General features: G+C 40.5%; 1 protein-coding gene and 1 long non-coding RNA gene across 3 annotated transcripts in view; both read right to left on the bottom strand.

The window, feature by feature from the left end:
* macrod2 (mono-ADP ribosylhydrolase 2) overlaps nucleotides 1-13,702 on the bottom strand; it is an 839,875-nt gene that overhangs the window by 15,515 nt on the left and 810,658 nt on the right. The window lies entirely within an intron of this gene.
* On the bottom strand, nucleotides 5,838-7,956 carry LOC311058040. The gene is made up of 5 exons (XR_014602023.1): nucleotides 7,658-7,956; nucleotides 7,070-7,138; nucleotides 6,724-6,812; nucleotides 6,535-6,605; nucleotides 5,838-6,083 (listed from the first exon to the last, which is right to left on the bottom strand). It is a non-coding gene; the product is annotated as an uncharacterized lncRNA (long non-coding RNA).

Here is a 13,702-nt window from a genome sequence, read left to right as displayed (position 1 = left end):
GAGAAAAAAGGGGGGCGCAGTTCACGGCGCATGTTCCACAAATACAAAGGTAAAAATGACCACAGGCAACGCTCGTCTCCTATGTCTCCGTCTAATTCGCTCTCGTTCTCTCTCTCTCCTGCACCGTGCAGCCCACCTCCACGTTCGCCCTCCTCCTCGCTTTGTTATGAAATTATTCAGAGAGAGAAACGCGGGTCCATCACAAGACAAAGAGGTGAGAAGGAAGAGCAGGAGCGTGGAGATGAAAGGGGTAAGCGAATACGTGATTAACCCATTTAGACCGGGAACGCATCCGTGTGTCATTTGTAGATTTCTTTGGGCTATTCAAAAATAGCAGATCTACAAGCTCGTAGCGCGGCACCGAGTGGCGCCGCGCTATGAGCTTGTAGATCTGCAAAAAAAAAAATTATCGTGAAAATGTGTGCAAATCTTTGAATATATATATTTTTCAAAGAAAACATTTTAAACTAAAATCTTTGCTTCTAGGGGATTCTACAAATGTCTTCTAAATCCTACAGCAGTTTTTTTTTAAAAACTTATGTCTATAATATCAGTGGTTCTGAAACATGTTTCACGTCAAGGCATTTTTCACGTCAAGGACCCCCAAAATTATATGTATTTGACCCCCCCCCCCCATCTCAAAATATTTTGTTCCAGGGACCCTCAAAAGCAAAGATTTGAGTTAAAATGTATATATATATATTTAAAGATTTGCACACATTTTCACCTTTTTTTTCAAAAATAGCAGATCTACAATCTCCTAGGAGCTTGTATATCTGCTATTTTTGAGTAGCCAAATACATCTAAAAATGACACACAGATGCGTTCCCGGTCTTAAAGGGTTAAGTGAAAGAGAGCGGGGAGACAACGCAAAAAATAGACACGGAAAGGGAAAGAAAATGCAAAAGAGGCCTCCCCCGGCGTGACCTACATACCTGCTAAACCTGCTGTCAGCAGTGGCCTGCTCCGCTCTCATCACTTAGTGAATTACTTTACATAATCTTTGGATCCTCCCTGTATACTGTCTGTGTGTGTGCGTATGGCGGGGAGAAGAAACTGCATGTTGATGCTTTTCTCCCTGACACCTATTGTGGTTATGACATCAATGCAGAGACAAGACACTCACAGGCCAAGGCGAACCGCGCTATAAGCCTACGACTCCTATACGAGAGCTATCGAAGAGCCCGGCGCTACATGAAAGTGGGACATGCCACGGCTATACCGTCGTCGGCTTGAAGGAATTTGTATAAGTAGCACGTTTATTAGCCCGTTAAGACCTGAAGCCGATTCTACATCTACGTCTCCTAAATCCCAACGGTATTCTGAAAAACGTATGTTTCTATATCAGTGGTGCTCAAACGTTTTCATGTCAAGGACCCCATAAAAATGATATGTATTTGGCCGCCGACCCCCATCTGAAAATATTTAGTTCCAGGGACCCCCAGAAGCAAAGATTTGAGTTAAAAATGTTCGCTTTAAAAATACATATATTCAAAGATTTTCTCACATTTTCACGATTTTTCAAAAATAGCAGATCTACAAGCTCGTAGCGCGGCACTCGGTGCCGCTCTATGAGCTTGTATATCTGCTATTTTTGAATAGCCAAATAAATCTTAAAATGACACACAGATGCGTTCCCGGTCATACAGGGGTTAACACTGCATCATCGCTTGTATATCTGCTATTTTTGAATAGCCAAAAGTGTAAAATATGGCTTTTTTTAGCTCAAATCTAAAAATGACACAGATGCGTTCCAGGTCTTAATGAGTTAGAGAAGAGAAGCGGCGCATCTCGCTGCCGCAGCCCCGCGTTTCGTTCGCTGGCACGTTTGAACTCCACAGTACTCTGACTGACTGCCTGATGTTCAGTTATGATGAGACTCCTCAGCAATTGGGAATACTTTTTTTTCTCTCGTTCCATGAGAGATCATGGGAACACGGTCAATATGATTCAAGTGCTCATCGAAGGCGGAAATGAATAATAGAGTAGGCCTGTTATAGGACAGACAGCTGTCTGTCATGGAAAAGGTCAGAGGAAGTGAGGCATGATCATTAGCCCATTGAGACCTGAAGCCAATTCTACATGTCTCCTAAATCTCAACAGTATTCTGAAAAACGTATGTTTCTATATCAGTGGTGCTCAATCTTTTTTTATGTCAAGGACCCCCAAAATTATAAGTATTTGGCCGCAGACCCCCATCAAAATATCTTGTTCCAGGGACCCCCAGAAGCAAAGATTTGAGTTAAAAATGTTCGCTTTATATATATTCAAAGATTTGCACACATTTTCAAGATTTTTCAAAAATAGCAGATCTACAAGCTCGTAGCGCGGCACTCGGTGCCGCGCTATGAGCTTGTATATCTGCTATTTTTGAATAGCCCAAAGCGTAAAATAATGCTTTTAGCTCAAACCTAAAAATGACACAGTTCCAGGTCTTAATGGGTTAGACATGCTGTATGGACAGCAAGAACTGTGTTAGCGGCGCAGATTGTGACCAGCATACAACCGTACAAAAAGATCCCCGACAACCATATTACAGTGGTCACCTGTTCATTCATGCACGATCTTCAAACGGCCACCTATTGGACATCAGAGGTTTTCAAAGGTTTCTTTAGGTACCTTTCAAAGTTGACGCCCACAGATTCTTAGCGCCTCCCATTGAAATAATTAGAAAGTGTAGTGTGGCCGTCCAGCCACGAGGTGGCGCTTGGTATCAAAATGTATTTTAAAAAAGTAAGTAAGGCCTGTGTTCAAAATGTTACTTGAGTAAAAGTACAAAGTATTGGCATCAAAATATACTTAAAGTACCAAAAGTAAAAGTACTGAAATGTTTGAAAGTAGCCGATCTACGAGCTTGTAGATCGTCTATTTTCTAATGGCCATGTTATAATATAGGGCTAAAGTGGTTAATGTATATGTTTTATAATCAGTGTTGGGCTATATTACTTAGGAGAGTAATATGTTACCTATTACTTATTACTCCTTTGAAAAGTAATAATATTATATAACTTATTACTTGGAATCAAGAGTAATATATTACATGTTACTTTATATTACTTTCCCCGTGCCCCCCCTAAAAAAAAAAGACGTGTACAGTTTTTAGCCTTTTAGAACTGAATCCAATTTAATTGAACAATAGAAAACAGTTTTTATCTTTTTAAGTATTTTGCTGCTACAGATTCCATATTTGGAATTGGAACAATAATTATCCTTACAGGAACAACATAAATCTGAACTGCACACACTGGCTGCAGCCTCTCAAAAACTGAAACAGTAAACTTTTTGAACATTTCTTAACCTTTTCACTTACAACAGTCAATATTAATTAGCCAAAGTGCAAGGGGGGGGGAGAGAGGAGAGGAGATCAGAGCAGTGGTTCTCAAACTTTTTAGAGAGAGAGAGAGAGAGAGAGAGAGAGAGAGAGAGAGAGAGAGAGAGAGAGAGAGAGAGAGAGAGAGAGAGAGAGAGAGAGTTAAATCAGGGGTCTTCGACAGGAGAGAGAGAGAGAGAGAGAGAGAGAGAGAGAGTTAAATCAGGGGTCTTCGACAGGAGGTCCGAGACCCCTAGAGGGTCCTCAGAGTTACTGCCGGGGGTCCGGCAGTAACGTGTGGTTCCACGGTGTGCTGGGAACAGAGGTACTGTAGGGGGGAGGGGAACCTGATAGCAGAGTTCCTCAGCTTATTTGGAATACTGTAGTGTAGGCTACACAGTATATCATTAACATAACCGGTTTTGCTACCTGCTACCTACCTCCCCCTACTGTCTGTCTGTCTGTGCCCACACACTGTCAGACACACACACACACACACACACACACACACACACACACACACACACACACACACACACACACACACACACACACACACACACACACACACACACACACACACACACACACACACACACACACACACACGATGTGCAAGTGTTTGAAAACTTTAGTTACTTTGTAGATTTTTATTATTATTACAAAACATACATTAACCATTAACCTTATATAAAGTTGTCTATTGAAAAATAGCAGAACTAAGCTACACGTTGTGAGCTTGTAGATCTGCTATTTTACATTTTGACATAACGTGTGAAAGAGGACTTTCTGCATAACAAGTAGAGAGAAAGAGAGAGAGAGAGGGAAATACTCCAGTAAAAAAAAAAAAAAAACTAAAATCTTTACTTATGTACAGTACTTGTGTAATGTAATGTGTTACTTTACACCACAGTAAAATGTTTGAAAATACACTGTTGTGTAAAATGTTTGAAAATATTTTGATGCCAGTACTTTGTAGTTTTACTCAGTAACATTTTTAACACAGGCCTTTTACTTGTAACAGAGTATTTTTATATTGTGGTAACAAAAACTGGACATTCCGCATGGAATTTGCAAGCTCATAGCGTGGGATTTAAACCCGGGCCGCAAAATCACTGGACATCAGCTTTAACCACAAGAGGGACTCTTACTTAAGCATTTAGGGTTGACCTTAAAAGGCAGTTGATACCCAGTTAATACTGAAGACAGAGAGAGAGAGGGGTGCTTGAGCTAATGTGAGCATTTTTTCCACCACTGAGAACATGATTTAAAAAAAAGCTAAATTCTCCCCCAACCCCCTCTCCCTGCTGACTGTAGCCTACCTAACTGTGTGTGAAGGTGGCCAAACTTGTTTTGTGACAACAATGGCCAAGCTTGAAGCCACTGACTGTCTATTAGCATATGTTAACCATGATCCTCTCTCACTGAATGAAAGGAAGGGGTCGCGACCAGCGTTGCCATGTTTGCTTATTATAAGCAACCTGTTTTTCTGTAAAGTTGCTTGTAAATATTGGTAGAAGCTGGCTGCTTTTTATTTGAGAACTTGAGGTGCATATAGGTTTAATGTGCTCATGTGGCCTATAATAATCAATCTCTTTTGGGCTTGTTTTCATAGACCTGTTTGCTTATTTCTCTCGCAAACTCTGGCAACACTGGTCGCAACAGCTGTCTCCTATGACTGAGAGAGAGAAAAAAAAGAATGAGAAAAACACTGGCTTATCCTCTGTTCTTTAATTGTTGTTCTTCAGTGGTGGAAGAACCCAGCTAGCAAAATATCGCACATTTCTGGCGTGAGGCCGTCTCCACGCCACGCCGACCGGGGCGTCCGCCGGGCGGGACACGCCGCGTCCACGCCGCGTCCTTGATCAGCGTGAGCCGCGCGTCACGCCGAGCCGCTAATCAGCCTCACTCCGGCGGAGAACGCCAACCGTGGCGTTCGTCGATAGCGGCCGGGTAGCGTAGCGCCGTCATATAATATGCTGTATATACCCCCCCTCCCTCCCTCCCTTTGGGAATCTCCCTTTCATCCCCTATATTTAGCGGCCATTGTTACACCCCCCGCATTTGAGGTTTCTAAACATGTCAAGCAGCAATACAGAATAAGGTCCCCGTCACACAGTTCCCCTGTATCTCTAAGTATCTGTCTAAGAACATGACATAATGCAGAAAATACATGGCCTACATGAAATAATGCAGCACAGACATTAACTCCATTGTTATGGTATTTATTAGAAAAGGAAGGCACAGAAATAATAATCCTAAAATACAAATGTATCACTTTAAAATGGCAGACAGTGAGAAAAGTATTCCACATAAAAGTATCAATGCTGTAATAATATGTGTGAAGTCAGACTGGTAATCAATAGCCTACTTAAAGTAACAAAACAAGTAAAGATACCCATTGAGCAGAATGTCCAGTAAAAAATGCATAAGAATATTAAAAAATAGGAGATCTATGGTCCATTTGTACACTCAGAGTTGCAGACCTGTAAGGGTCCATTTTGTGTACACAGACGCTCAGACATGTAAAGGTCCATTTTGATTCCATGTGTTACCGCTGTAGTTTGTCCTGGTGTACTGTATGTGTTTCTAGTTAACATGCCACAGACTCAGAGCCATATCAAAGCTACTGGAATGAATACAAAATGGGCCACTGTTCATTTAATTCAATTTTGGGTTCTGTGTGCTGGTGTCTGTCGCCCGCCTCTTCTTCCAAAGCCAATGCAGTTCCTTCATGTGGAACGTGTCACGTGAGCCACCCAACGAACGCCAACTGAGAGGGAGAGAAAGGAAATAAATTAGACAACGGTGGTGTTGGTACTTTAATAAGGACCCCTAATTTAACATGCATCAGGTCTACAGACCCTGTTAATGGCATGGCTATCTCTGAGACCCCAATTTATATAAGGGTGCGTTCGGAAATTACGCACCGGAGCACACTCGCCTATTAGTTTGTATTGGCCAGTGTGCTCAGTGCTGTATTTTCGAACGCGCCCATAGTGAAATGTATGTTAATTTAACTCAGTGTGTAGAAACCCTTGATACATTGATCAGTTCCCCTCTTCTAATGCCTCACTAAATTTCCACACCAACACCATTTTCACATAATGTTCAACTATCATGACAGAGAGGTTTCAGGGATATATGGTAAAATAAATGTGGCGTGCTGTGAGCTTGTAGATTGGCTATTTTTGGATAACTGTGTAGGCTAGTCACACCCTTACCTTGCAAAACGTGAGGTCCAAGAGGTTCTTGAATGTGGTCACTGCCCTCACCAGGTCAAACAGCGCTGCGTCTGGAACATACAGACACAGGGAGAGTGTGTAAGTAATCAAACCGTTTTTGTTTTTTTAGTCAGGCTCTACTTTATACTGTTATGCTGTACATTACTTCTAGACTCATGTTAAACCTACCATGGTTTTATAAGCTTGGTCATCACAGATGCTCCTCGATCTCTTCATCCCCACTGCTGTGACTCAGGAAATGACAAGCAGAAACAGATCTGAGAAAGAAAGAAAAGTAAAAAGAAAAAGAGAAGGGTTAGACACAATCAAAGCCATATCATGCTCCATCGCAGGAAAAAACTACAAACAGTAACATACTAATATCAATGCAGGGTCTTAACGTTTTCTGGGGCCTGCATTTAGCTGCTAACCAGTGTTTAATAAAGTCATGTTTGTTGTTTTATTTTATGTAAAGGCTCAGCAACATCATTACTCCACAATGAAAATATATAATCGTTGCCTTGTGCCTTCATACCTGAGGAGAACTCCTCTTGTCCAAAATGGTACAGCTCCATGGTTCCATGATGCTAACCTGGAGGTTATGCTGTATAGAGAGAAAGAAAAGAGAAGGAAAAAATACATTTAAGATTTCGGCTGTGGCATAAGATTGCAGATTGGCTATTTTCAGCAGCCAGTTCATTTAATGTAAAGCAAAATAATTAAGAAAATTAGCAGCCGTGTGTGTGTGTGTGTGTGTGTGTGTGTGTGTGTGTGTGTGTGTGTGTGTGTTTGTGTGTAAGCTTTTAGCTTAATTCTGCCTTATTCTAGCCTTCAGCTAACATGAGCTCGGCGATCTATATAAATAACACAGATTTACCTACCAATCCATCGATCAACAGTTAGTATCATAACTCTGTGACGTGATTAAAAGTAATGTGGGTAGCAAACAAGAAAAGTCTAGTCAGTTAGCTAGCTAGCCAGCTAGCATGCAAACAATGAAACAGACCGTGGGGGATGGGCTGTGCACCGTGCATAAACCTAAAATAAGATCGAATAAAACTATTATTACTGGCGTAAAAGTGAATTGACATATACATAAAGACACATAAAAGCTAAAACTCACCTCTTGGCTCGGAAAAATAACTTTGTTTGCAAGCTCTGGGCAGGAGTTACTGCCGACCGTCCACTGCAGTTAAAAAGGTCCGCCTTCCGTGTTGAGAGAGAGGGTGGGAGGAGTCGTGTGTGATACTTCTGTGTGACGAATATTACTCCGCATGTGTAGTCCTCCGTCTGAGTAGCCCTCCGCTGGAGAACATATCTTCCCTTTCTTTTTTAACAAAAATGTACTATTTAATTTGAACATCGATATATCAGCGGTGATTTTTCCCTAAGGCGAGAAGGGTCAGGGACCTGCTTGGTAGCAACCGGATGTCCTGTCGTTGCAAGGAACGGAGACAGTGTTGCCATGTCTGCTTATTATGAGCGACTTTGGGTTTGTTTGAAGACGCGTTGTGAACTTGTACATCGGCTATTTTCAATATATATATATATATATATATATATATATATATATATATATATATATATAGGCCATGTGGCCTATTAGTCGCCACATGACTTTAGCCAATACACAGTTTTGGGCTTGTTTTCATAGACCTGGCTGCTTATTTCTCTCGCAAAATATGGCAACACTCAGTCATTTGATGTAAGCATCCGTTGCGTATATCCGGTGTATACCGCCACCTACTGAACTGGAGTATATTGAGTCCCTGTAAGGCCTAAATAAAGTATGTTTAGTGCTAATAATGAATTATACAACTTGATAATAATAATAATAATAATAATAAGGGTAATAATAACAATAATAATAATAATAATAATAATAATATTGATAATAATAACAAGACACTTCATTATATATATTTTGTTTTAAATAAGCAAATACATCAACTCTAAATTAGAATTAACAATGCAAGGAATAAATATAATAGCAACAGAATAAGAATAATAAAAACAACAAAGCTAAAGTTTAATTTAATTTCAGGGACCCCAGTCCAATGGCATTTCTATCTTTGGGACCCAAATTCATCTTTATCTTTAATTAAAATCATTGTTAATTTAACTCTGAAACACGCACAACGTACAAGTTTCACAGGTCCATTTGGTTCCTTCCTATCATTTAGCTGGGGACCCCCTGGAACTCCCTCAAGACCCATGGTGGTCCCTGGACCCCACTTTGAGAACCAATGGTTACAGAATGTATAGGGAAAATTCAAAGCGTGGCAATAACAGCGTCAGGACGTCGTGACGCTGGCTGCAGACCGCCGCAGACTCTTCTAAAATGCTACTCCGCCGGACATTTCGGTGAGCGAGACATCTCCGGCGTGAGGAGGGCGTGAGGAGGGTGAGCCTCCGCTCGGCGGGGCCCGCTCTGTCCAGGCCGGCCTGACGTCAGTTGCAACGCCGATCTGCTAGCTGGGAAGTACTCAGATATTTTACTTAAAGTAAAAGCCACCACATATACCACATAAAAATACATGTAGAATGTCCCGTTTCAAAGGTTATCAAAATATATAAAAATCCTTTGAAAATAGCAGATCTATAAGCTCACAACGCATCACATGGCTATTTTTAAATAGCCAACGTTTATATAAGGCTGAAGTGGTTAATGTATGTTTTGTAATAATCAAAATCTACAAAGTAACAACTAAAGTTTTCAAATAATTGTAGTGGAGTAAAAGAACAATATTTGCCTCTGAGATGTATAGTGGAGTAGAAATAAATGTACTGGAAATTGGAAATAATCTAGTAAAGTAAAAATACCTAAAATCTTTACTTATGTACAGTACTTGAGTAAATGTAATTTGTTACTTTACACCACTGTAAAATGTTTGAAAATACACTGTTGTGTAAAATGTTTCAAAATAGCATTGTGAAAATTGTGAGCTTGTAGATCAGCTATTTTCAAATAGCCTATGTATAAAATAAAGTAAAACTACTGGAAATTGGAAATACTCTAGTACATAAGTTTGTTTTATTAATTCAATGATAAATTGTCTGCATGCATAAGTTCTCTAATGACTTCTGCTTTTAAGAAATAAACTGCAAGTAGAGTAATTGCTTTCCTCTGCTCTCTTCTGCCACCTACTGTCCACCTAAAATGAAAAACTTAAAACACACCCCCAAGGCATAGCCACACCCCCAACCTTTCACAACCTAAGGTTATGGTGGGTTATGGTGGGTACCTTTCAGAGACTCCGGTGCGTATGTGAATAGGTGACCACTGTACCTTGCATGATGTCTCTGTGATATTATACATTTACCCATAGCCTACTGTTAAAGGTGTTAAAAACTACAATAGTTAAGTTTTATGTCCGTGTCAGCCTCCCAACAGGGAGAGAGGCACAGTAATCGTACGTCCGACCGAAAATACATTTCAGGGAAGCCATGAAGGCCATGGCCGCCGTTTGCCCCACAGTTTGGCCTTCTGCCCTTCAAAAAATGATCTGTCCTGAGGCCACAGTGGCCTTGATGCCCCATCCACACTGCCCCCCAGCTGATCTAACAGTTTTGTCTCTTTCCTGTAGTCTTCACAGACATGAACCGTTCAGGACATGAGCCGTTTGTGGTCAGAGAGCGACTATGCCAGTGGTTCTCAAACTTTTTCATGTCAAGGACCCCCAAATTGACACTTATTAGCCCACGGACCCCCATTTGAAAAGATATGCCAAGGAGCCCCATAGCTGAAGATTTTTTACAGCTCTAGCAGTGATTCTCAGCCATTTTAATTTCAAGGACCCCCAGTTTGACATGCATTAAGCTACGGACCCCCATGTAATGGCCATCCATCCCTGGCACCCCAATTTGTATTGTAAAATCAATGTTAATTTAACTCTGAGAGTGTACAAATGGAACCAAATGTACCCGTTAGGGTCCATTTGGTTCCATTTGTACACTCTCAGAGTTACAGACCCATAAGGGTCAATTTGGTTCCTAACTATCCATCATTTAGCTGGGGACCCCCTGGAACTCCCTCAAGTAACCCTGGGTGTCCCCGGACCCCACTTTGAGAACCAATGGACTATGCAACTGAACTAGGCCCTTGCAAGAGTGTAGATTGCCAAACAGGGTGACAACAAGTTTGATCAAAAATAGTTACATCAAGGTCGGCAGCCAGACAACTCAGACAGTCTATTATGTGACTTCTGAGACACAGTGAGTATGAGACAAACTAAAACTCACACAGCACTAATCATACACACGCTGTTTGGGCCAACAGTTACAGGACAGAAGGTCATCAGACAAGAGTATAGCAATAGATTTACTGTTAAATCTATTTCACTGTCAAGATTCTGAATTCTTAACTCCTCCTCAGTTCTCATCCCCATCTTCAAAGCAGTCCAGTGACTCAGAGTATGAAATTCTGAACTCCTTTTCAGGAGTTTGTACAAAAAAAATGTATTTATTTCACTGATAGTTGTACTTCATATTTAAGACAAATTCATTCTTAACCCTTAAATCAAATGTATTATTTCAGTGGACTTAATATCAGTGTTTTATTTGATGACCTTGCATTTGGCCTTTGTGTCGTCAAAACATTTACAAGGCCAAAGGCAAAGTAGCCTAGCTTGCCCCTAAAAATATGAAATTCTAGGCCTGATGGTGGCACATGAGTCCTATCCGGTGCACTGTCTGCTTCAAATAACTTTATTGACCTCGTCAACCAGTTGGTGTCCTACCTGACACCAGGGTTGACATTTCTCAAGGAGACCAACTACTGCAGATGTGCTATAATGTATTAACATACTCTACCATATGTTAGTAGTTCACCCAAAAAAACGAATTCATGGAGATTTGTTTTGTTTTCTCTTATTGCTAAAGCCAATAATTTGATTGCAGGCGGAATCTCCGGTAGGAGACTGGTAGGAGACTCTCAAAGTCTCTTACCGGAAACTCCGCCGGTCATCAAATTATTGGCTTAGGGATGCGACAAAAACAAAACAAATCTCCATGAATTTAAGGCTTCATGGGGTGTGTAACAGATAGAAAATTTGATTTTTTTGGGGGGTGAACTACAGTACTCCTTTAAAACAAACTTCTCTTCATTAAAATAATTGTAGATTCTAGACTGGATTGTAGATTTAAACTCATTTAACTTGCAACTATGGTTTACTGTACATAATTCTGTCCACTGCATTGCAATGAAACGCATCGCAACGTATACTATGTTTTACGATTCCTTCATGCTTTGAATGTCAATCAACTAAGAGGAGAAAACATCAAACACATACTATTAAAAATTGAAAAGGTTGGGGCTGGATCATTTGCTAATAGTTTCCGTGGGACTATACAGTATGTCTTTGTTGTTGTGATGGTAGTAGTAACTACACACCACGTTTCCCCTACTTGCCTTCAGTAGACTGACAACACACACAGAGATCAGAGATCAGCCAAAGCATGCGTGGGTTAGGTATAGTATGTGTATTTTTGTGTGTGTGTTATTGTGCTTGCATGTGCGTACATGTGCCTTTCTTTGTGATTAACCCATTCAATCCGGGAAAGCATCTGTGTCATTTTAGATTTTAGCTATATATAGCACATTGGTTGGCTATTCAAAAATAGCAGATCTACAAGCTCATAGCGTGTCACTTCATGCCACGCTATGAGCTTGTAGATCTGCCATTTTAGAAAAATGTGTGCAAATCTTTGAATATATACATTTTTTTAACCTAATCTTTGCTTCTGGGGGTCCCTGGAACAAAATATATTGAGATGGGGGTCGGCGGCCAAATACATAACATTTTTAGGGGTCCTTGACTTGAAATAGAACCACTGATATAGCAAAATACAGTACGTTTTTCAGAAAACTGTTAGAATTTAGAAGACATTTGTAGAATCGGCCTCAGCAGGTCTTAATTGGTTAAAGAGTAGCAGTATATGCATAATACAGACCATGCATTGCAGTCATCTCCAGCACATGGTCTGTCAGATCTCAGTAGGCCCGACAAATCCCATCTCCGCTCGGAGTCAACTCTTTTCCCATTTTTTTTTTGTGAGCCAACACGAGCAGAGGAAATGGGATAAGGGAAGCTGATCAAAAGAGCAGCTTCAAAGCGGGCACAGAAAATGCATCTTCCCTCATAGCTTATTAGATGAGGCCCTTTTCTCTTTGAAGCCGCTTTCTGGGCCATAGGTGACCAACATAATGGGATGTGCACAATGGTGTATTCTCCAACCCACAGCCAAATGACCAGAGAATGTCAGTTGGTTTGGAATCCTGTGTTCTTCTTCAGGGCTGTGTGAAAATTGAAGGAAGGGCACTTTGACTTGCTCGATAAAAGAATCCGAAGGCTATTTTAGACGTTGTCGCATGACCCGTTCGACAACTATCGCTTGACAAAAAATGTCTGACAAAAAAAACATGTAATTTTTGTTGAGCGAAAGCAGCCGGGAATAGAGTGTCTAAAAGTCTAAAAGGCTGTGCGTATAAATTTGCCTTAAACCATTCAGACCGGGAACGCATCTGTGTAACCAAAGCTTTGACCATTATTTTATACTTTGGCTATTCAAAAATAGCAGATATACAAGCTATGAGCTAAGAGCTTGTAGATCTGCTATTTCTTTTGAAAAATCATGAAAATGTGTGCAAATCTTTGAATATATATAGTTTTTTAAAGCGAACATTTTTAACTCAAATTTTTGCTTCTGGGGGGTCCCTGGAACAACATTTTGGGTGGTCCTTGACATGAAAAAAGTTTGAGAACCACTGATATTATAGCAACATAATAAAACAATAAAACAACTGTTAGGATTTAGAAGATATTTGTAGAATCCCCTAGAAGCAAAGATTTGGGTTAAAAACGTTCGCTTAAAAATATATATATATTCAAAGATTTGCACACATTTTCATGATTTTTTTCACGAAAAATAGCAGATCTACAAGCTCATAGCGCGGCACTCGGTGCCGCGCTATGAGCTTGTATATCTGCTATTTTTTAATAGCCAAAGGAATCTCAAAATGACACACAGATGCGTTCCCGGTCTTAATGGGTTAAATTGCCCATGAATCCAAGGACAATCAGTCGACTTCCTACTGCATTACGTTCTGTATATGGGGATCTTGTGAGTTTGGGTTTGAAGTGCACAACCCAATGGGCTTGTTTTGTTT

Source organism: Gymnoscopelus microlampas, assembly GCF_963454915.1.
Source record: "Gymnoscopelus microlampas genome assembly, chromosome: 13".
NCBI lineage: Eukaryota > Metazoa > Chordata > Actinopteri > Myctophiformes > Myctophidae > Gymnoscopelus > Gymnoscopelus microlampas.
The sequence above is the reverse complement of the archived record's forward strand: the minus strand, read 5'-3'. Positions and strand labels throughout refer to the sequence as shown.